We start from the raw sequence: 21,455 nt of genomic DNA, 5'->3' as shown, positions 1-21,455 counted from the left end.
ATCACTGTTCTGGTCCAGTTCCCCGTCAATGGAAGAGTTCCTCCTAAAATTCCCAAGCCCTGAGTTTTCCAGCATGTCCCAGGAGAGGCTGTTCTGCACCAGCATCTCCCTGATGGGAAGCTGTTTCTGATACTCAGAGACCATCTGTGCGAAGGACGGGGTAGTGGCTCGAGCACCGGACTGGGACTCAAGACACTTGGATTCAAGGCCGGATCCAGGCTCCCTTGGGTGCGTGAGTTGGTCTCTCTAAGCCTCAGCTCCCCAGCTGCACACTGGAGCCAGCCCCACGTGTTGTCTGAGCACTGGCATTGATGACTGGAGATGCTCTGATACCAGGGTTAGCCCCTAGGCTAGGCACACAGAGCCCTTCCCGGCCAGTGCTGAGCATCCCTCCCAGACTCGGGGCTAACCCCAAGGCTGACTCTCATCTAGACTAAGGCATTCCAAGGGAAGGCCCTGGGAACTGGGTGTCCAAGTCCCTTAAGCAACTCTGGAAACCCCACCCTGAACAGCCCTCACCTGGACAAAATCAGAGAGAAGGAATTTAACTCCTCCTGGAAGGTCTGGGGAGGGGGGCAGGGTGACATGGTCCCCTCCCAGGAACCCTCCTCCTGCTCTGCCTCTCTCAGCCGCCTGCCAGAGGCTCCTGGAAGAGACATCAGCTGGGAAGGCAAAGCCAGAGGGATTGGACAGACCCTAACGGACTTGGGGCCTCCCCCACTCCAGGCAGCTGGCTGTCCCAGGTGAATCTGCAGGTGTGAGCGATGTCCACCAGAGGGCGCAGGGAGACTCCTGCCATGCAAGAGCTAAGCAGGGGGTCTGCTCCCAGGGCAGGTGCCCCCTGAACACAGGCAGGGGCCAGAGCTCCCTGCTGGCATCAGTGTCCCATGAGCACACGCTGTGCTGAGGTGGGAAGGCGACACATACATCTCCAGGGGTGACTGAGAAGCCTGGTGCTGCCTGGACAGCTGCTCTGCCGCCAGGCAGGGGTCAGCGCGGCACAGAAGCGGAGAGTGGGTAGCATGGTGCCCTGACCCCCTACAGAGCCAGACAGCCCCACGCGGGGATGGCCCCATGCTCAGCTGAACGCTCTAGCTGCCGAGGAGCTCAGTATCTGCAACAGCTTCCCCTGCCTCCCTGGGAACGGGGGGTGCTGGAGCAGGGGGCTGCGTCTGGGTCTCCAAAGCGGCTCCAAATTCAGCCCTGATTTTTTGTGATTATTGTTTCTGAAGAGCTGATGGATTGGCCCCGGCTGTCCAAAGCAGGGACAAAAGCCCTGCCCTGAGGAGCCTCCAATCAACCTAGACAGACAGCCTGGGCCCAGCATGCCCCCGGAGCAGCCAGCCTGGCCCCAACCCCAGTGCTCTTAGGGGTGCAGCCACATTCCTCGCCTGTGTGCGACAGGAAGAAAGTGTTAAGGGGGGATTTCGCTGAAGGAGAGGGGTGCCCAGGGAACAGCAAGGGGAAAGCCTGAAGACAGCAGGAAGGAGATGGCTCTGAAGGGAGCGGAGCGGGGAGGCCTGGACAGAAGGAAGGTTCAATGTTAGAGACTGGGCTGGAAGTCCCAGGAGGACAGGCCATCTCTCACTTGCGGGCTGCCCGGGTCAGAGGACAGCCTCTCTGGTGGGATCCTCCATGCTCTCAGCATGGCAGGGGCTGCAGGGTGACGCTTCAGTGGGGGACCAAAAAGGCGTGCGGCCCCGGGCAGAGAAGCAGACGCCAGCCCATTGAGGAGCCTGGTTCCATGGCAATCGCTCTCCTGCCTTTAGATTGACAGCGCCAGGATGGCTGGGGCCTGCGACGGGGGAGCAGGGTCCCCTCTGCTGGGGCCACGTCTACGTTCACGTTGCTTCTTTCCCAGTGATCCCACTTTAAGCTGCCAGGGCCTCAGCAGGCAGCATTCGCCCCCAGCTAGGGTGCCCAGACAACAAATGTGAAAAATCGGGACGTGGTGGGGGTTAATAGGAGCTGATATAAGAAAAAGACCAAAAAATCAGGACAGTCCCTGTAAAATCAGAACATCTGGTCCTCCTACCCCCAGCCTCAGCTCAGAACCATCCAGCTGAGCGCGGGGAGCCTGCCCCACCAAAGGCAGTTATAAGGCTCTCTTGACTGCAATGGGTTTTGGACCGAGCCCACAGCTAGTCCGCATGACCTGTCCCTGCTCCCCGACCTTCCTCCATTTGTCTATTGCTCCCATTTCTCCAGCTGAGCTCCTTAAGGCAGAGCCTGGCTCTTGCTGCCCTGGAAAGCCCAGTGTCACAGGCCCTACTGAAGGCCGCATCCTCACACCCGCTAGCGCCAGCCTGACCCGCAGTGTCTGCCTTTCCCTCGGCTGGTGGGAATAAAGCCTGTGCTGCCGGCATGCGGCTGAGCACTACACGGACGCACCGTGCCCACAGAAGAAGCTGCAGGTCTCCCAGAGTTGTGCTGGCTCCTGCGGGGCGGCAGGTAGGCATGAGTCCTCGTGGAGAGAGACACACCTGGGGAGGGCCTGATCTGAGAGTCACTCGGCCGCCCTGGTGAGCTACGAGGGGAACAGAGGGACCTAGCTTGGCCAGGGCGTCCGGAGGGGTGGGGAGTGTTGGTTTAACAGGATTTCCATCTATGGGCTCCTAGCTGGTTGTTCTGCTGTGGCGCTGGTGCCCCCATGTTCCCCCTTGGCCCTGGCGGGGAAGGTCTCTCCTCTCTTGGGTCCAGGTCCAGGACTCTGGCATAGAGGGACTGGTCAGCTGTTCAGCTGAGTGGTAGGACCCCTGGATGTCTCGGTGCTCCCCACCCATCCCCTCCTGAGCTCCCCATTGGGGTTCCCTGGCAGACTTGTGCTCAGCCAGATACTGAGCCTGGGATTGGGGGGTGAGGATGCGGGAAAGGAGAGCGGAGAACAGGGTATAACGGGGGCCTGCCCAGAGTGCAGGGTGGGCATCCGCAGGAGGCAGCTGCATCTGGTGTGGGGCACCTGGTGTTTGTTCACATGCTCCAGCCCTACATAGCCTAGAGAACAGCAGGCACCCTCAGCCCAGCCAGCCAGCAGCTCAGCCCTGGTCCCACTCCAGTGGTTCTCACATGAACCCCACGTCATGCCCGAGAATGGGAAGCAGGAGCAGGCAGTGCCAGGCATGGCAACCAAGGACATTTTACAGCCTGGCAGAGTCATATGGGCACCGGGATCCCTGAACCCTCCCTGCCCTAAGGCAGGTCACAAGGGGTCAGTCCCGAAAAGCCCATCAGGGACCAGTACAGAGGACTGGCACCCAGGCTCTTGGGGCCTGTAGCACAAATGGAGAAGCTGTGCTGCAGTCGGGGAGCCCAATGCCCACCTGGCCACCTCGCCACGCTCTGCCCCCTGGCGGATGGGTGCTGTCTGCAGCAGGCCCAAACAAGGAGGAGGGCCCTTGGCTGGAATTGCCATAACGGTGCTTGCCATGGCAGGAGGCAGAGACCCGCCCTGGCAGGCAACTCCCTGGGTTCCACAAGCAAAATGCCTTCAGGTATTTCTCACCTTGTGGGCAGGTTGGGCAGGGCTTGGCCAGTCCTCAGAGCTGCCAGGACCTACTTCCCATGCAACGCTCCCATTGGCCGTGTGCCCTCCATAACGGAGAACATCTTGGGCCCTTTGCCTTCTCTTATACAGTCGCAGTCTGTCTCTGTTCACAGTCAGGGCATTTCCTTAGCTTCTGCTCAGCCCGGAGGGTCCCCCAGCCAGTCTTGTCTTGGGGGGCTTTGTCAATGCTCAAGGCTGCATCTGGCCCAGATTGTTAGCACAGGGCTGGGCTGGAAACATGTGGATTGTTCTCTCCCCCTTGCATGAGTTCACTCCGAGACCCACCCCACCTGCTTCCCCTCCAGCGGCTTTGGGAGCCAATATTTTACATAACTCTTAAAACACTCCCTGGCCAAACATCTCGCAGAACCCTGCCATCAGCCGGGGCTTAGCTGTGAGCAGACAATGCATGTGACCCCCCGGCTTGGTGAGATACGGAGCAACGGTCAGCCTGAGGTGCAACCTGCTTGGGCACGCCCAGGCCTGCTCGAGGCAGACAAGCCGCATGTGCTGGTGGTCTGGTTCCGAGGGGCTGAGGGTCAGCTCCGCTCTTCCTCCTGGCCAAGTCCCACGGGCAGGTTCCGGCTCTGCGGCGCTTTGGGCAGGGCTCCGCTGGAACAGCTCTTCACCGTGCTGCTCACTCTCTCTCTGGGGCCCCTTTGGCAGGCCAGGAGCCTCACAAGTCCCCAGCTTCCCTGTCTCCTCGGGGGCCCAAGCAGGAACTCCCTGCAAGTTGGGCATCAAGGAGCCAGGTGAATGCTGATGCCTGAGCCAGCCATGGCTCAGGGGTACAGCTGGGCTGTGGAGAGGTTTTCTACGCTCAGTCCCTGGCTGCAGTCTGGGCTCAGGTGGAGAGCGATGAAGAGAAGCTGCTTGGTGGCTTGTGGCAGGTGCCTCCATGCGAGTCCCACGCCCCACCCAGCACTGACTGCCAGTCCCACTGGACAGGCCGAGCGCTAACTGGGCCATGCACACCACCTACCCCACGGAGCTCCGGAGGGGTCCAGAATGGGGCGCCTGCATGGAGCAGCGGGAGGAGCTGGCTCTGCTGTTGGACTGACGCTGTGAATAGGGAGGGTCTGGATCTCCAGAGCACTCTGCGCCGGCTGAAAGGTCCTGACACACTTTCTGAAAGGTCAAAGCTTCTCTGAGGGGCCTCCACTCCGTGGGAGATGACATTTCTCCCCATGCACAGACGGACAATGGTTTGCTGAGCTCCTTGGGTACCAGCAGCTCCTAAGCTAGCGATTAATGGCATAGGGCCAGATCCTGCTCTGCAACATCAATGTAAATCCGAAATAACTCCAGCCAGCAACGTCGGTTCCTCTGTATTTACCCCCAGGGAAACGAGAGCAGATTTGGCCCCGCAGTGTTTGCTGTTTTCCATGCCGGCCTTTGCAAAGAAGAGGCGTTTGTTCGATTCTCTTTCTACACGTGTGACAAAACCAAGTCCTCACGTTACCGAAATGTCAACATGGCAAATGGCCCTCGATCCAGCCCTGGCTGCACATAGCACCAGAGTTCTTGGGCTTCTCCGTTACTGCCAGAGGTGGGCCTGGCGCCTGAGCAGAGACCGGAGGCAGTGCTTGCCCAGTCTGCGTTAGAAAGGACAAGAGAGGAGATCGTCCCAAGCCAGGGCAGGAGGGGCGGGTCACAAAAAGAGGCGGTTGCGTATTTCTGGGACAGTCCAGGCCTGGGGCTGCTCTGTGTTGGTGCAATTCCAGTGAGCAGCGCATCTCAGGCCTGCTGTCGGCGTGTGCTGCTGGCCACGCGGAGCGGCTGCCCCACTCCTTTCTCTGCGCTCTGTCAGTTAGACTCTACGGGCTCCAGAGCAGACACTCTCTTTCCTTAGGTGTTTGCACAGCAGCTCCCACAACGAGGCTGGGCACCAGTGGGACTAACTGGCTCCCTCTGGCATATGGCAAACTTCACAGAAATCCGGGGCAGTTCTGGATGCTCCTGGAACACAGAGCCAGGCCATTCAAGCACCTTGAGAAATGACACTGGATAGACAGCTCGTTCCAGCAACCTGTAACCCACTGACCCCCCTTGTCCTATGACTGCAGAGGTGTTAACAGGCCACACTCCCTTCCAGGGTCCCTTCCAATACGCACCAATGACTAAACGGTCTTGCCTTTAGCTGTGATGCTCAGAGGACCTTTCCCAGCCCTGAGGATGAGCTCTGGGTGGCTGGAAAGCTTGTCTCTCTCACCACCAGGAGGTGGTCCAAGCAAAGATGTTCCCTCCCGCACCGTGTCTCCCTGGCCATGGCAGCAAAGGGCAGGCTGTGGCATGAACCTGTCCTGCAAGACTCTCGCATGTTTTACACAAACTTTTCAAAGGCAAAATAAAGAAACATTTATTTAAAAAAGTAGGAGATAAGAGAGGAGCCAATGGATGTGGTTTCTGATAAGAAATTCCAGGCAGTTTCAGGAGGGGGCGGGCAGCTTTTCCAGTCATGCCTGATGTACCAGATTCCTTTTGGTTGGATTTCAAGAGCTAACGAGAATAAATACACCCCAAAGGGATGCTGGGAGGCTGTAATTATTTTAATTAGAAAAGGTGGCCTCGGACAAGCTCAGGCTCTCAGTCGAGTTTATGAAAATGCAAAAAAACACCAGGAGGCCCAGCACTCAGTAAATGGGAACTGATTACAGATCTTCCTATTGACAACCGACCTTGTCTTAAGCAGCTTAATTGTGTGTGTGTGTGTGTGTGTGTGTGCACGTGCGTGTGTGTGCATGTGTATTTGTGTGTATGTGCATGTGTGTTTGCGCATGTGTGTGTGTGTGCGTACGCATGTGTGCATGTATGTGCCCGTGTGTGTGCATGCGCGTGTGTGCGAAGATGCAGCAGTTGAGAAAATAAAGGCAGATTTGGAATTTTAATTTGTAACATTGTTCCTCAGGAAAACAACTCGCTCTGTCTTCTGCTGGGCAGAATCCAATTGCTGGAGTTTGGAATTCTTGTCTAGGCCAACCCTTCTGTCCAGCAATTGATTTCCTTCCCATGGCTGACATTTTTCACTCTAGGAATTCATCTTGTTGGCAGCTATATGTCCAATTGCTTTTGGCCTCCTCCCCCAACTCAAATATTATAGGTTTCTGTATGGTGAGGCTCTCCTTGAGCAGCTTTGCTGAGGTCAGCAGCAGAACTCTGAGAAATGACCCGGGGGAAAAGCAAGAGCTTTTCACAAAGGTCTGTGAGCCCCAGCCAAGGGACATGGCTTCCCATAGGCAAAGAAAAGTGGTAAAATCCCACCCTCCCTTCGGACATCAGAGAATTTGCCCAGGTGGAAGGAGGCGGTTGGAGCAATGCAAACAGCTCTCATGGGGAAATGACAGTTTTCCACATACTAAGAAATTCCAGACAAGAACGAAAAGGGTTTGACTTTTCCCCCAAGCCTGCAAGCGTGTGACTTTGTGCACCGGCATTTTCCATGCAAGGGGGCGGGGGGAAGAGCCAGGTTGTTGTCCAGACCATCTGACCCACTCCTTGTGTGGCAGTGGAAGCTTTCACTGGCCAGAGGTGGAGGCCTGTACACAGCCCTCCAGCCACAGCCAGGGTGTGTGAGTGTGTAAGGGGGCCACTTAGGGATCTGGGGCAAAATCAGTACTTGGTCCTGCTAGTGAAGGCAGGGGGCTGGACTCTATTACCTTTCAGGGTCCCTTCCAGTTCTACGAGATAGGTATATCTCCATATATTATTATTTATATTCTTGTAGAAGGGACAGCTATGGCCTAGAGGGCTGAGCATGGGTGCTGGGAGATCTGGGTTCTAATCCTGACTTGCTGTGTGACCTGTCACTCCAAGTCTCTTTGCCTCAGGGAGGGAGAATAATTAGGAGTGTATCCTTCCCCCACTCCAAACTTGGTAAAGCACCAGGAGAGCTAGGAGTTCAATCTCAAAGTAAAAGCCAGAAGCAAAAGATTGGAAAAATCAAGATTCTTTCTGGAGATTTAAGACCCCTCGTGCTGTTGGTAAAACGGAAAGTTTTCCCTGATCTCCCAAGCCAGAATGATCCCTCCTTCCACTCCAGACAGGGGACTAATGTCCCGTCCCACCACCTCCAAGGAGGCTGAATTTCAGTGCGGACATCCACATACAATTTGCAAAACATTTGGAGGAGAGGGGTCCTTTGGAAGATAAGGTGCTAAGTCACTGTGGCCTGTTATTTCAGGGGCATCCATTGCAGCGAGTTACTGTAATGATTTGCATCGCAATAGCATGTCCAAGCCCCCGCTGAGCTCAGGGCCCCACTGCACTGCACAACAACAGAGTGAGAGACAGCCCCTGCCTCAGAGAGCTCATAGGCGAAATCGACAGGGGAAGAATTATTACCCCATTTTACCCCAAGGCACAGGGCCAGGGCGCAACTGGCTCCAGGTCACGCAGCAGCTCAGGATGACCCTACATCTCCGGAGTCTACGCCAGAGCCACAGAACCCAAGGCCATTCTCCCTCAGGCCCCGAACTCTCCCATCTCCTTGGTGATGGCCAGAAGTGACTCAAAGTAGCTGGAGGCTTGAGTCACTCCCTCAGCGAGGGAACGCAGGGGCCCAGGCCTGGGCAGCCTGAGTGCGGCTATTGTTCTGGACGTCTCTACGGTCACTGCCCAGGACACGAGGCGCCTCAGCCCTACGTCTGAGTGTGCCTGTGAAGGGCAACAGTTACAACCACCCTTACAGAAGCACATGAGTGTCTGAAGCCCATCCCTGCGACGGAGCACTCGCTTGGGTTCATAATTGTCACTAATCACTGCAGAGCAATCTGGTGTCTAAATCTAAATATACTCACTTGCCTGTAGGCTGCCTCCAAAGCCGGGCCACCCCCCAGGCCTCCAGCACTGCTATCCCTCTGCCGGCCCCAAGATATTCCCTCTAATAATGGCTTTTCAATCTCTCTCTCTGACTCGCTGCTTACCCCAATCCGCCCAGTCGGGCCTGATTAGTAATGAGAAGAGAGCCTGTAACATTATTCATTTCAATCAGTCAAGTTTACTTCTGGGAAAGTTTAGCAATTAACTTTCCAAAGATGCTTTCTCAACACACAACCCTGGGAGCATGGGGGGGGCCCTCGCAGAAAGAGCAGTGACCTCCGGGTGAAGGTGGGGTAAGCCGTGCAGAGCCAGCCAGCAGCCCTGACCCAGAGGCATTCCACAACCTGCAATGAGCTGGGGCTCTCCGGGGTGGAGAGGGGGACGTCTCATGTGACAAGAGCAGATGTGCTTCCCTCCAGTCCCTCCCCTTCCCCACTGCAGGATGTGGGGCTCAGGGTCTCTGTCTGACATGGACGCAGCCAGCTTTCCGTGTGGCAGTCAGAAGAGACGCTCTGTGTTGCTTCACTGCTGAGGAAAAGCTGCTACGGCAGAAGGGCACGAGGCCTGTTCTGCATGACAGGTCCCCAGTGACCCCAATGGCCTTTCGCATGAGATGATAAAATTAAACCTTGGGGGTTAAACTCCCTGCTTCAGCACCAGGACGGGCAGACTGGGGAGTTTAACCATCATTAGTTCAGAGGAACGGTCCAGCCTTCGCAGCCCCCCCAATCCCTGGTACATTTCCCAGGGCTGTTGGCCTCTGCTTGCAAAACAAGCCAAACAGCAGGTCCTGGGACCTGATTCAGTTCTCGCTTGCATTGGTGTAAATCAGGAGCAATTCCACTGGGGTCACGTTGGGGTACATATGGCACAAAGGAGAGCAGACTCCAGCCCTCTGTTTGACTCTTGATCATCTCCTCAACCCTGCGAGAGGAACTCCGGGTAAACCCCCTCCTGCAGCCCTGAAAGAGCCAGCTGATGCAGAATCCACGCGGCAGTGTCTGAGAATACCCAGCCTCTGCCACAGAAGGAGCTCAGGGCATGGTCTTTTTATGCCGTGTTCCCCAAGGGAACCGATGCGCTGAGCCCCTGAAAACCCTTTCCTCGGGCCAGGGGTGATTTCACTGGGAGAAAAAATGTTTCCCTCCTTCTGCTCAGATGGCAGAAACTTTCTGCTCACTGCCAGCACTTGCAGGGAGAGTCAAATCCCCGCTCGGCCCAAGAGCGTGAAAGACCCAAACCAAGCAAGAGACCCTGCGTCCTCCCAGCTCTGCACAAGGAGTTGCAACAAGTGTCTGCCACTCGGGGCAAGGGAAAGCTGTTGGGGGACAGACAGCCAAGCCTGTATCAGTACAGGGGCACCATGTTTGAGGTTATGGGGGGCTTTTCTTCCCCTCTCCTCGTGGGGGTTCGCCCTGCCATCACCCCACTTCAGAAAGGATTCTGTCTACGTGGGAACTCCCCCAAACACAGGACCCTCAGTCAGCTGTTCCTTCTGCAAGAGTTGGGGACTCAGTGAGTAGCTCTGGAGGCCTTCACTCCCCTGACACACCTGGGGGCACAAGAACAGTGGGTTTGGAAGGTAACGCTCTGGAGATGGGGATAGGAAGGGTCCCCACCCTCTGCCCTGATTGTGGGGAGAAGGAAGGAGCTGTGGTTGGAGAGGGTGGGGAGATTTTCCATTACCCAGGCTCCATTCACTTTAAAACTGGCAGCTCCCACCCATCACCAAATGGTGCACCCTGGTTCCTCGCAGTCATTGCTCTGTGGGGATGTTTATAGAAATCTCGGTCTGAACAACATTTTCGTGAAGAGACATCAAAAAATGTATAAAATGTCTGCTGCGGCTCTGACTTTTCTCTGCCCCTTGCCTTCCACGCCCAGCCTTGGAGACAGATGCCTGGCAGGGCCTGCAAAGAAACTCAGTAAGTATTTAAAAACATAAATTAAAACAAATTGCGTTTTTATATCGCAAATAAGGGTAGTTTTATCGTTTTTATTGCATAACAACCATTAATGAAGTGCAGTTTCAGATGCCTTAATTGCTCAGAGACTAAAGTTCAGTTCATATCTTTAGTGCACACTGGAAGATGCAATGTGTCATGTTAGCGTACCTGGCATATTAGAAATGTAAATAAATTTATGGTCACTATTAGGAAAATGGAAGAGAGGGACCTTATTTATCCAATCTATTTATATAAGAGAGAACTCGTGGAGGTTAAATAGCAGAGGAATAAAGAGGCCCTATAAGAAAAGCAAAGACATTAACAATAGCTGCTATAATAACCCTACCGTTAAGCTGGCCCCATGCTACCTATCTAGCTTGCCTGGACTCCATCTTAATGAACTTACACCCCAGCGAGGCTGGGAAGTTTCATCCCCATGCAAAGATGGGGAACCGCAGCACAGAGAGACCTGGCAAAGCTGGGAACCAACCTCAACTCTCCTGAGCCTGCACTCTAGTGCCTCCACTCAGGCCAGAGCTCACTACCTAGAGGTTCCTTCGGACCCCCACAACATGCAATTAACCCAGGAGGTAAAAAATACCTGCACAACTAAAGGCTACTGGGGCTGCTCCACTGTTCCAAAAATAATTGTTAAATCCCCCCCCCCCACACACACACACTAGTCTCCCCTTTAGAGATCTTCCCCGCACACCCTCCCTGCCCCCCACTTTGGAATATGTTGCCATTAGGGGCAGGGCAGGTCTCAGCAGTGGGAAACTCCTGTAATGTTTAACATGGGAACAAAGGGGACCTGGGTTTTTTTGTTCAGTTGTAAAGGCAGGTGCAGCCCCCAGGACCGATAACTGCTCAACTCTGTTATCTGTGCTCCCTGAAGAATAACTCCAGTGCAGCTGGGAGCCAGGGCCTGGCCTGTTTAATTTTTAACATGACTCCAGTTGTTGGTGTGTTGGGGATTCTTAGTAAACACCAAATGAGCATGGAGACTTTCTGTGCCAGAAATGGAATTGTCCTGCCATGCTGGCAGCTTGGGGGTGGTGCCTGTGTCCTGCAGACACCCCACTCCCCAAGGGACAAGTGGCTCCCTGAAAAGTGGGCTGGGCTGGGGGCCAGTCACATACCATAGACAGAGCAAGCTGCTCCTGCCCCCTGCAGCCCCATAACAGTGAAAACTCTGGGGTCACTCAGTGTGAGGAATGCCAAAGCTTGCAGAGCCTGAGCCCCCTCTCCAGCTTTGGGACGGAGGGAGAGGGAGGGAGAAGGTCGGTCTGGGCCATGAATCCAACTCCAAGTGAAAGGGGCTGAGGGAGCTGGCATGAGCACTGGCATCCCCTACAGGTGAAGGGCAAGCCCCACTTTTAGTAGGAGAGGAGCTGCGATCTCTGAGCTCCTGTGGGGTGTGTGTGTGTGCAGGGTGGGGGGGAAATCACTGAGCCCTGCTCCATGGGGTGTGTGTGTGGGGGTGTATCTGTGGGTCTCTGCAGCCTCAGCCCTTTTCTCCCCTCTGATCATGTTCTCCAAATCACTGAGCTCCTATGGGCAGCTCCCTTCCCCCTACCCCCAGCCAGCACCTTCAGGAGCCCAGCTCCCACGGCCTGTCATTTGCCAGAGCTGGTTGGCTTTCCAGGGGTTCAGAAGTGAAGGAAAAAGCCAAGGGCTGGGAAGGGGCTGTAGAAAGGTGATTGGAGAGGAGCCTGTTGGGCCAGGCCACTTCAAGAGCCAACTGATCTCTAGCACAGTTACACACACACCAAGGTATCACTGGTCTCCCCAGTGAACAGCAGGGCAGGGTCTTTTGTAGATGTGGGGGAGGGAATTCAACCATCCCTAGCCTGAGTGCAAGTGAGCGTGAAATGCCGCTGCTTCCCCTCCAAGGCCCCCCCAGCACCAGAATGCACACCCAGCCAAAGAGCCTACCACCCGCCCTTGGGCCAGCTTCAGAGCCAGGTGCAAAGGCACTGGGCAGGCCGTTTGCAGGGCTGTGTTTGTGGAGAGGCTGCTGTGGCACTGCCTTGGGGCATCTTTTTGGGTCTGGCCCAAGTCGGGTGCCCCTCGGCCCTGCTGCCTCAGAGGTGTCCATGTGGCTGACTGGCCCCTGATTCGCTGTGGCGAGTGGATCAAGTGGAGGGCAGCGTGGCTGTAAGCTGCTTTCCCTAAGCTGTATTTTTTTGCACTTGCTGGGTGATCTGATGTCTCATTTTTCATATTAAATTCAGCCCCGATGTCTCGTGTGGGTTAGCAATCTGCCAAACCCCATCTGGTTGGGGGGGGGCCATTGCCACCAGAAATCCTCCCGCCGGGCCCAGGGTGCAAACTCTCTATGTATTCCTCCCCCAAGGGCGGGGGAGAAACAAGTCCCCTCTTCCCTCCCCCCACCCGCTGCAAACAAAGCCCCAGGGTGAAAGAGAAAAGCCCAAAGAACAGCATATGGGGAGCAGGTGAGTGTGAAAACCCGAAGGGCCAATGGGGCAGCATGAGGGCTGCGGGATGCTGTTGTTCCATCCCGCCAAGGGGAGCCAGGGAAAGGTGACACTAACAAAGCAGGTGTGCAGCGTGAGAGGGAAATCCTGCCGTTTCCAGGGCCAAACGCAGGCCAAGGCCAACTGCAAAACCAGGCCAGCCGTGCCACCCCCCATGCATGTGGCCCTGCAGGCTGGGCTGGGCACAAGCTGGCCAAGGCAGCTGAGGTTCATGTCGGGGGGGGGGGGCACTGTGTTGTTCGATGTGACTTTTGCTTCACCCCTGTGCCACTGGCGGAGGGCGGGCAGGAGGTTTCAGAGGGCTGGAGAGGAGCAGTGACCCCAGGCTGGCCCTGCGCATTGTGGCCTCCCCATTTCTTCCCCCCTCAGCGGAACTGGGGGCCCATTTGTGGGGTGGGCTGAAGGGCTGCAGTGAGAGGGGGCTGGGGGTACTGCTGGAGCCCGAGGCTGGGCCAGCATGGTTCTGATTAAATCACAATATCCAGGGATGATACAAATTAAGGTGAAACCAGAGGCCCTTTGGCTGCGGCCTTGTGCCCAGAGCCTCCTGCCTTTGCCCAGTGGAGAGGCCCCAGCCCCCCCGCGGCCAAATTTGCATTCAACAAGGCAGCAGATACTCAAGGTGGGGGAGGGGCCGTTTCCCCTGATCAGAGCTCGGGGAGCCTTTAACAAGGGCTGACAGCGCACTGGGCTTGGAGACACGGGACAAGCTGCTGGGGTGGGAGACACGAGTTACTGAGGGGGTCAGGTTAGCTCTGCGGGGTCGGGGGGCAGGAGAGGTCGCAGGCCCAGACCCCCGGAACGGGAATGTCTGCCCAGGCGACCGGTGTGCCAAGAGGCGCCTCCGCGCACGTTCACCTCCCCACGCGGGTTCTGCAGCCCACGCGGCGCATTGCACTGAGCCGGGCCGCGCGCCGCGCTGAAGGACGCGAGGAACAGAGGGGGGGCTGGACACTAGCCCCGCGCGTGCAATGCGCAGCCACAGCCCGGCGGGGCAGGCCCGCAGCCACCCCGCTAAGCCGCCCATGCCCCCGCAGCGCACCCCCCGGGCCGAGCCCCGCCGCAGGCTCGCTCGAACCCAGCCCCCGTCCCAAGAACCGTTCAAGGCGAGAGCCGCCAGCACACGGAGCAGCGGAGCCCCCTCGCCCCAGGTGATGCCTGGCCCTGGAGGCGCGTTCGGCCCGGGCTCGGGCTCGCCGCGTGACCCTGGCCATCGTTTTAACATTTCAAACTCTAATTAAGAAAACCGCTTCCACTGGTTCTGGGAGCGCCCCCCCCCAGCTCAGGGGCCCCGGGCCGGTCCGAATCGGGGACAGCGGCTCCTGGACCCAGGGTCACTGGCGAGCGATTAGCCAACGCCTGGGGAATCCCCGCTTCACGGAGCGGAGCGACCGGCAGATCCCCCAAGTGCCCGGAGCCTGCGCCCCTCAACGCCCCGGGGCGAACGGCGGGTTCCCCGGGCTGCTCCCCTCCTGCCCAGCGCCCCGGGGGGAGCGGAGGCGGCAGAACGTGCCCCGGCTTTCCTGCGCTGAGGTTCCGCTGAGCCGGGAATTCACTGACCCGCACAAACATCTCTGCTTCCCCAGCCCCCCTTCGTCGGGTGACCTGGCAGCCCTCGCTAAACAAAGAACAGGGGGACAAAGCACCCGCGTGGGGGGGGGGTCACACGAGCGGTAAGGGCGGGAGGCAGGTTCTGCTAAAGGCAGGTCCTTGCAAATGTTCTCCCCCAGCAAACTTTTAGCGTCCGTAGCTCTGCGTGTGCGGGGGGGTGTTTGTGTGTGTGTCTGAGAGTGTGTGTGTTTGTGTGTGTCTGAGAGTGCGGTGTGTGTGTGAGGAGGGTGTCTGTGAGTGCGCTGCGTATCCTGGCTGGCAAGCCCCATCCGCTGTCTTTTTACTTTAAAAATTATATATCTTCATGTCACAATCGTTTCCCTTTAAAAGCACAAACATCCAATTTGGCTGCGTGTAATAAAAATCAGTCGGGGCTCCTTAAACGGCACCATTCGGAGGCAGTAAGTTGTGAAATCTAATCTATTATACCCATCAAGGAGAACGCGTCCATTGTAAATCCGGATTATAAAGAAAACTGTACCTGTAACAGCCCCCACCCCCGTCGGATTTGCTACTTGGTGGCTTATCAAATTACTTTAAACTGCCGCCCCCCCCCCCATGTCAGTGGGACAAGAATGAGCTGTGGCAAGACATCGCTTTTAACAGCATGAGCAGGTCAGACACTGGCAACACCCGGGGACGGAAACACCCCTCCTCGGTCCGGCCCTTCGCAGGCCGGGGCCAGATACAAAGCAAGGGTCCATTGGAGAGGCCTGCACAGAGCGGGGTGCGGGGCTCTGCGGGTCCCCCAGCTCCTCGGGCAGGCAGCAACCGCCCAACCTGACCGGGGAGTCGGACCTCCCACGCCTGACACCCAGGGCCGGGCCGGGCTGCAGGGTTTAGCCGAGATAACTGCTACCTGCACTTGCAGTTCACTTTTCCACACCGCAAAGGGCGGCCCGGGCGCGGCCAGGCCATTTTTTAAAAGATAAAAAGATGGTGCGAGCGGAGTCCTGCTCCGTGCCCTTGCGTGGGACTCGAAAGGGAAAATGCCCCGCAGACTCGCTGATTGCGCATCCCCTTGCAGAAGAAAGTAAGCGATACACCAGGCACAAACCAGTGTGTGTGCTGGGGGAGGGGGCTGCTTGCCAGGGCTCGTTCAGGGAACAAAGCCTGAGGAACAGAGCAGAGGAAAACACCATAAACCAGACCCGCTAAGTTAGGAGCTGAGGGGAGTTAGGGGCAGCATCCAGCTTTGCTCAGCGCTCGGGAGAGATTTATTTGAGGAAGGTGAATGTCCCCACTGCCCCAGCCGCCTAAAGCCCGGCCCGATTTCCTCGGCTAAGCGTTCATTTCCAGCTAATTATTTTTTCTGCCACTTGCAACCTAGTGTCTTAAAAGGAGGGAGGGGGAAAAGGGAAAAAAGCTGCAACTTGCACTTACATTCTTAAAATACTCGGGAGAATCTGCGGGGCGTGGAATTTTCACGCAGCCCCCAGAACAGTTTCCACCCGGGAGCGAGACAGTCCGCAAAGCGCCGGCTAACCAGCACCGGGGTCAACACTTTAGCGCGTTTATTGGCGACAAAAAGCCTCGAAATAAACCCCAGCTGCAGCCCTGCAGGAGAAACCATCCACTTCCAGAGACGGTTCGGATCCCGAACTGCTTTTTTTCTGGGGAGGGGACAACATATTTGGCATGCGGACAAGAACATAATTAAATGACAGCAGAGCAGGGGGAAGAGGGTGGATTTGGGACCTGCTTTCTAATTAAATTAAATGTTTGCAAGGCAAATAAATAGAATTAGCTAAATATTACTAGGGCATAAATAATCATCTAACCATGCACCAAAGGCAAAAAAACCCACTGCTCGCCAGGGTTCGTTTTATTCTTTGCAGTTTGCTGACGGCAGTATCTTGTTCCGGGCGCAGTCTGTGTTTCGAGCAGGAGCGAGTCATACACTTGCAGGGAGGGAGAAATGAAACTAGAGGCTCGATTAGAGCGAAGAAAAAATCAGAATAAATTCAGCCCGTTTGGGAGCTGGCGAAGGTGAGTCGGGGGGGCAGGGCGGGAGAAGCGAGTTTTCCTGGGGAAAAACAAATCCGAAAAAGCAGCAGCGTGACCCGTGACAAGAGATTTCAAACGGAATTAAGAGACTTCTTTCAAAAACCGTTCAAACGGAAAAGAGGGAAAGTCCGACATCCCTAAACAAACCGAAACGGGCCTGATCGCAGGCCTGGGAATTCCCCAGCCCATAAATCTACCGAGGCTTTTTCAATCAAATCATAGTTTTATGGATTGTTTAGTTTTATTTAGAGAGCGAAACGCTTCGTACGTTTGACCAAAGCTGGGATCGGGCTCGCCTCGCCCTCGGCTCTGCTCCCTTTGCACACACCAGTCCTCTGACATGGTCATTACAAAAAAGAGGATTTTTTAATCCAAGGGGGGGGAGCCCAAAACCTCTTATTATTTAAAGCCAATCGCCTGGAGAGAATCGCTTGAATTTTACCCCTTCAATAACGGGCTGGTACCTCTTCCACCCGGGTTTGCGGGAAACCCCTTGTGCCCTAATCCAGACTAAAAACCTCCCTCCGTGTATTTCCTGGCCGGCAGGAAATCCAGCTTCCAACTCGCCCAGCGGCTTCGGTTAGTGATCCCTGGTTGTGCCATTCTGGGGAGGTGCTGACCCCCCGGATCGAGCCATTCTCGTGTGCTGCAGCGTCTGGCCCGAGCCAGGGAGAACCTTCAACCTTTCAAGGTTTGCAACAATGCAACACCCCCCGCCCCATTCTGCGCTCCCCTCCCAGCCGAGTCAGGGCCCTGCATGGCGGGGGAGGGACGTCAGGGGAAGATTTTTATTTTATTTTAGCGTGGTCACAAAAATAATCAAAAAAATCCAGCTCCCTTAAACCCTCCTGGAAAGAACCCGGGATATTTGGAATCATTTTGGGGGAAGCCTCGTAAAACCAAACTGTTTTCCAGGAATCCAAATATCCAAAGAAAAAAAAGAGGGAGGGCTAGATTTTTCCTTTTTAATCTACAAAGAAATTTTTTTAAATGCAATTTCTTTTTTTTTTAAAAAAAGATACGGAATGTAGCATTCGGTTATTCCATGGGCTCCCCCCCAGATCAGAAAATACATTCCTTGTTCTCCCACAATATTTTTTTTTAAATAATACATTTATGCCCGATCGCCCGGAGAATTAAAATAAAATAATCAAATCTCTTGGAAAGTAGTTACAGGGGAAATAAGGTTAGTTCAGAAGGAATCGCACGAGCGCCGAGGAACTGAAATTTCTAGATTCAAATCCACTCTCCTCGCTTTCTATTTTAAACGGGTTTCCTATTTCCATTTCGAAAGTAACATTAATTATAATTATTCTTATCTCGTTTAGGGAGTTTTCCCATCCCAAGTTTTCAATATTTGCTCTGATTCAGAAAGAGACACGGAAATGATTTCTCTGCGGTTTAGTTCAGGGCCCCGTGAGGGATTTGTGTTGGAGACAAAAAGTAAATAAGCGAGTAAGCAAAGACCGAAGTCTCCTTTAGAGGATTTACTTCTGAGATTTTTATTTTTTGAAGGGTTTTTCCCATTGTTTTCTGGGCAACTATTAGCTCAAAAATTGCACTCAGCTCTTTCCCCCTCTCTAGATACAAAACCAACACCACTTGAAACAAAATTAAAAACCCAGAGACCCCATAGCCTGGAACAAAGGACTCATCTAACGTTCTTTAAGCTGGAGCAGGCGACAGCGGAAAAGGTGAATGGCCGAACAGATTTGTTTGCTGCCTGGAAGAACGAATCCCGCAATAACCCAGACCTCGCAACCCGCTCGCGTGCTGGAAGGATCCGTTCCGCTGCGGTTCTACGCTGTATTACAACCGTCAGCTTGAATTCAGCTCCCTTGACCTGAGGAAAGCAGCTCCTCGCCTCAGCACCTTTTTCCTGCCTACATGATTTTTATAAATCACCAAAATCATCGCTTGATTGTTTTGGGGGAGGAAACAAGCACGTACCTGGCAATCCCGAAATCCAGCCTCTTCCCTCCCCCTCAGAAAAAGAATCCGTGGGGGAAGCTATTCACAGCAAGGCAGAGTCCGCAGCCCGGCCCTGTCCTGCCCTCCCGGCGGCTGGAAAGTAAACACGGTAGCGAGCCAGGCGCAGCAGCCATCGGCGCTGCAAGCCGGGAGCGGGCTTGGGCCTCACGCTGGGATTCTGCCTTCGGCCAACAGATCACTTTTACCGCTAGGGACAAGCGGCTGCCGCCCAAACCGAATCGCCCCCTAATCAGAGCGAGCCCCTGCGCCCCGCCGTGCCTCGCCTCCCCGGGGCAGCCGGGCCACGCACCGCCGCGCTCCCGAGCGGGGTCTCCGGCTCGGTGCGNTCGCCTCCCCGGGGCAGCCGGGCCACGCACCGCCGCGCTCCCGAGCGGGGTCTCCGGCTCGGTGCGCCCAGGCCGGGCTCTGCTGTTCGCACGTAGTTCGCGACTCCGCAGGCTGGGAACGATCCGGGTGCGAACTCCAGCTGCCGAGAACCCGGGCAGCCCCGTCCCCGGGGCTGGGGGGGGGGGCAGGCTCTGTGCCCCCCCCACCCCCAACCCTTCCTCGGGGACTCCGGAGAGAGCCCGGCGGCAGCCCCCCCGCCTCGCCTCGCCCCGCAGCACGTGCGACCCGAGCTGCCCAGTTATTTCGGGCGCGGCCCCTGGCCCGGCTGCAGCGATTCCCAGCGGCTTCTCCGGGCACCGGCTCCCGGGCTCGCCCCGGGGAAGGACGCCCCGGGTGGCGCGGGGGAGGGGGGAGGAGACTCCGCGGGGAAGAGCCGCCCCCTCCCCCAGCAGCCTGAGTCACCGGGATCCCCGGGCCCAGCCCCTTTAAGGCGGGACGGAGGCAGCCGGGCCGCACCGGCTGCTCGGGCGCAGCAGAGGCTACCGGGCGGCGGGAGACCAGCCGGGGCTCGGCTCGCTACCGGGCACGGGGTATCTAGGAAGCTGCAGGCCCCGGGCGCGCCCCGACTGGGCAGCGCCGCAGCCCGGAGCGTTAGCGGGTCACCTTAAATCCGTCGCTCCGCCCCACTCCGCGCACCCTCCTGTCTCCGCCAATCAGAAGAGGCGCTGCTGTTCTCTGAATGATTCCCCCTGGGCCGGTGGGGAGCGCGTCCTCCAATCGGACGGGGGGGCACAGCGGCCGCGGCCCTCGGGCCAATGGGCAGGCGGCTCTCAGCAGAGCCTGGTGCGCGCTGCTGGGGCTGCCCCAGGCTCAGGCTCGCCATGTGCTCAGCCAGCCGGCGCTGCCCGCGTGTCCGAGCCTGGGTCTCCGCTCGTCAGCGCGAGCCGAACAAGCCTCGAGCCTGGGCTGCTCCCAGGGCCAAGCGCCGAGACGCTGTGGGGCACAGGCGGGTTACACATAGTGTGGACTGAGCTCTGCCCCCTTGGCCCCAGTGCCGCCGCCCCTGGCATGGGAGCAGAGGGTGGCTCTGTATTTAAAGGACAGCCCGCTCCCTAGCTGGTGGGGGTTGTTACTGTATACACTGAGCTAAGAGGTGGCCTGCCAATTTTCGTGGTTTTACAAACACATTTTCTTATTTTTGTACATGGGTTTTCTCTATTTGGGTGTTGTGTGAAAGACCCACACAAACAAAGGAGCTTTACTAGGTGACAGGAGAAAAAGTGAAACCAACTACTCACAAAGTGCTGGCTAAGGCCCAAAGTCAACAAACTGAGTCAATGGGGAAAACTTTTTTTAATTTGATTGTCATCCTAGATTGTACTTATGATAGTGCAAGGTACAATGCAGAAGCATGTTTTTAAAGTTGACAGCGCCCCTTTAAATAAAAGATCATTGTCGGTGTTACTAACAGAGCCTTGGATGATTAAAACAGAGAGCGTTTTATGACTGCACTTTACTTTGCAGCCTTTATGCTGTTTGTCCAAGATGAGTGAATTAGAAAAAAGCAAAGGACTGCAATAGCTTAGCCACTTTCTCCCTTGTTTCTACTCAATTTCATTTCTGGGTCCCATGCACTAGCACAATGCCGCAATGTCTCAGCTGCAAACACAGCATGGGGAAAGTTTACTTGCAAACCCATCAAACTGTTTTAATTGACATTTATTTTAGATGTCATGACACATTTCTATTACTATCTCATTTTGAAAAACCTGTGACCATTATTACTATAGAGCAAATCTTAACTTTTGTTTCTAAACTACTTATCAAGTCCCTCTGAAGGGCAATATTGAAGCACTAAGTAGTTCATTGGTGATTGTCTTCTCCAGCACTGCTAGGCTTCCCTCTGATCTGCCTTGTTTTTTATGCATTTATGGATAAATGCATTTTATAGACTGACAGCCTCTTGAGACTCAAGTTTTCCATTAATTCATAGAACCGTTACAGTACAGGCAGCAGCTGCACCAGAGTGCCTTACCCTGACCTGCAGGAACCAGTTCCACAAGCCAGAGAGGCATTCCGTTTGCATGGCCTGCTCAGTCCTTGGTCTCTTTTTGTTGAGATTGTCTGGAACTTTGTCAGCTGGTACCAGTGGGGATGATGTTTCCATGTAGGGTGACCAGATGTCCCAATTTTATAGGGACAGTCCCGATTTTTGGGTCTTTTTCTTATATAGGCTCCTATTACCTCCCCCACCCCCATCCCGATTTTTCACATTTGCTGTCTGGTCACCCTATTTCCATGTGACATGGATTCCTGATCACTAGGAACTGTATTGAGACCCACTAAAGTGCATACAGACCACTGACCAGCATAGACCATCCCACTATTGATACAGATAGCCTCTGCTCTGTTCTGGATTCCCTGGCTCCAGCAGTTGTAGAAGTGGGATGCAGATGGTTTATAATAAAGTTGGACTTAAAACAAAAAGTGAACATAGTTTTATAATTGCTGTTGTTTATTCTCCTTTTGAATTATGTATCTGTACATCAACTAGCACAATGAGGGGCCCACCTGGCTGGGGCTTCATGATAGTACTGTGCTACAAATAATCAAGGCAAGGCAAGCTGTGTGTCTGCCCAGGGGTGGATCACTGGAGCCAGCTAGGTGGTTCACTGCACTGGTGAAAAAAGTGTGAGCACAGCTTTGTGTTGG

Source organism: Chelonoidis abingdonii, chromosome 13 (genome assembly GCF_003597395.2).
Source record: "Chelonoidis abingdonii isolate Lonesome George chromosome 13, CheloAbing_2.0, whole genome shotgun sequence".
Classification (NCBI taxonomy): domain Eukaryota; kingdom Metazoa; phylum Chordata; order Testudines; family Testudinidae; genus Chelonoidis; species Chelonoidis abingdonii.
Note: the sequence above shows the minus strand (reverse complement) of the source record.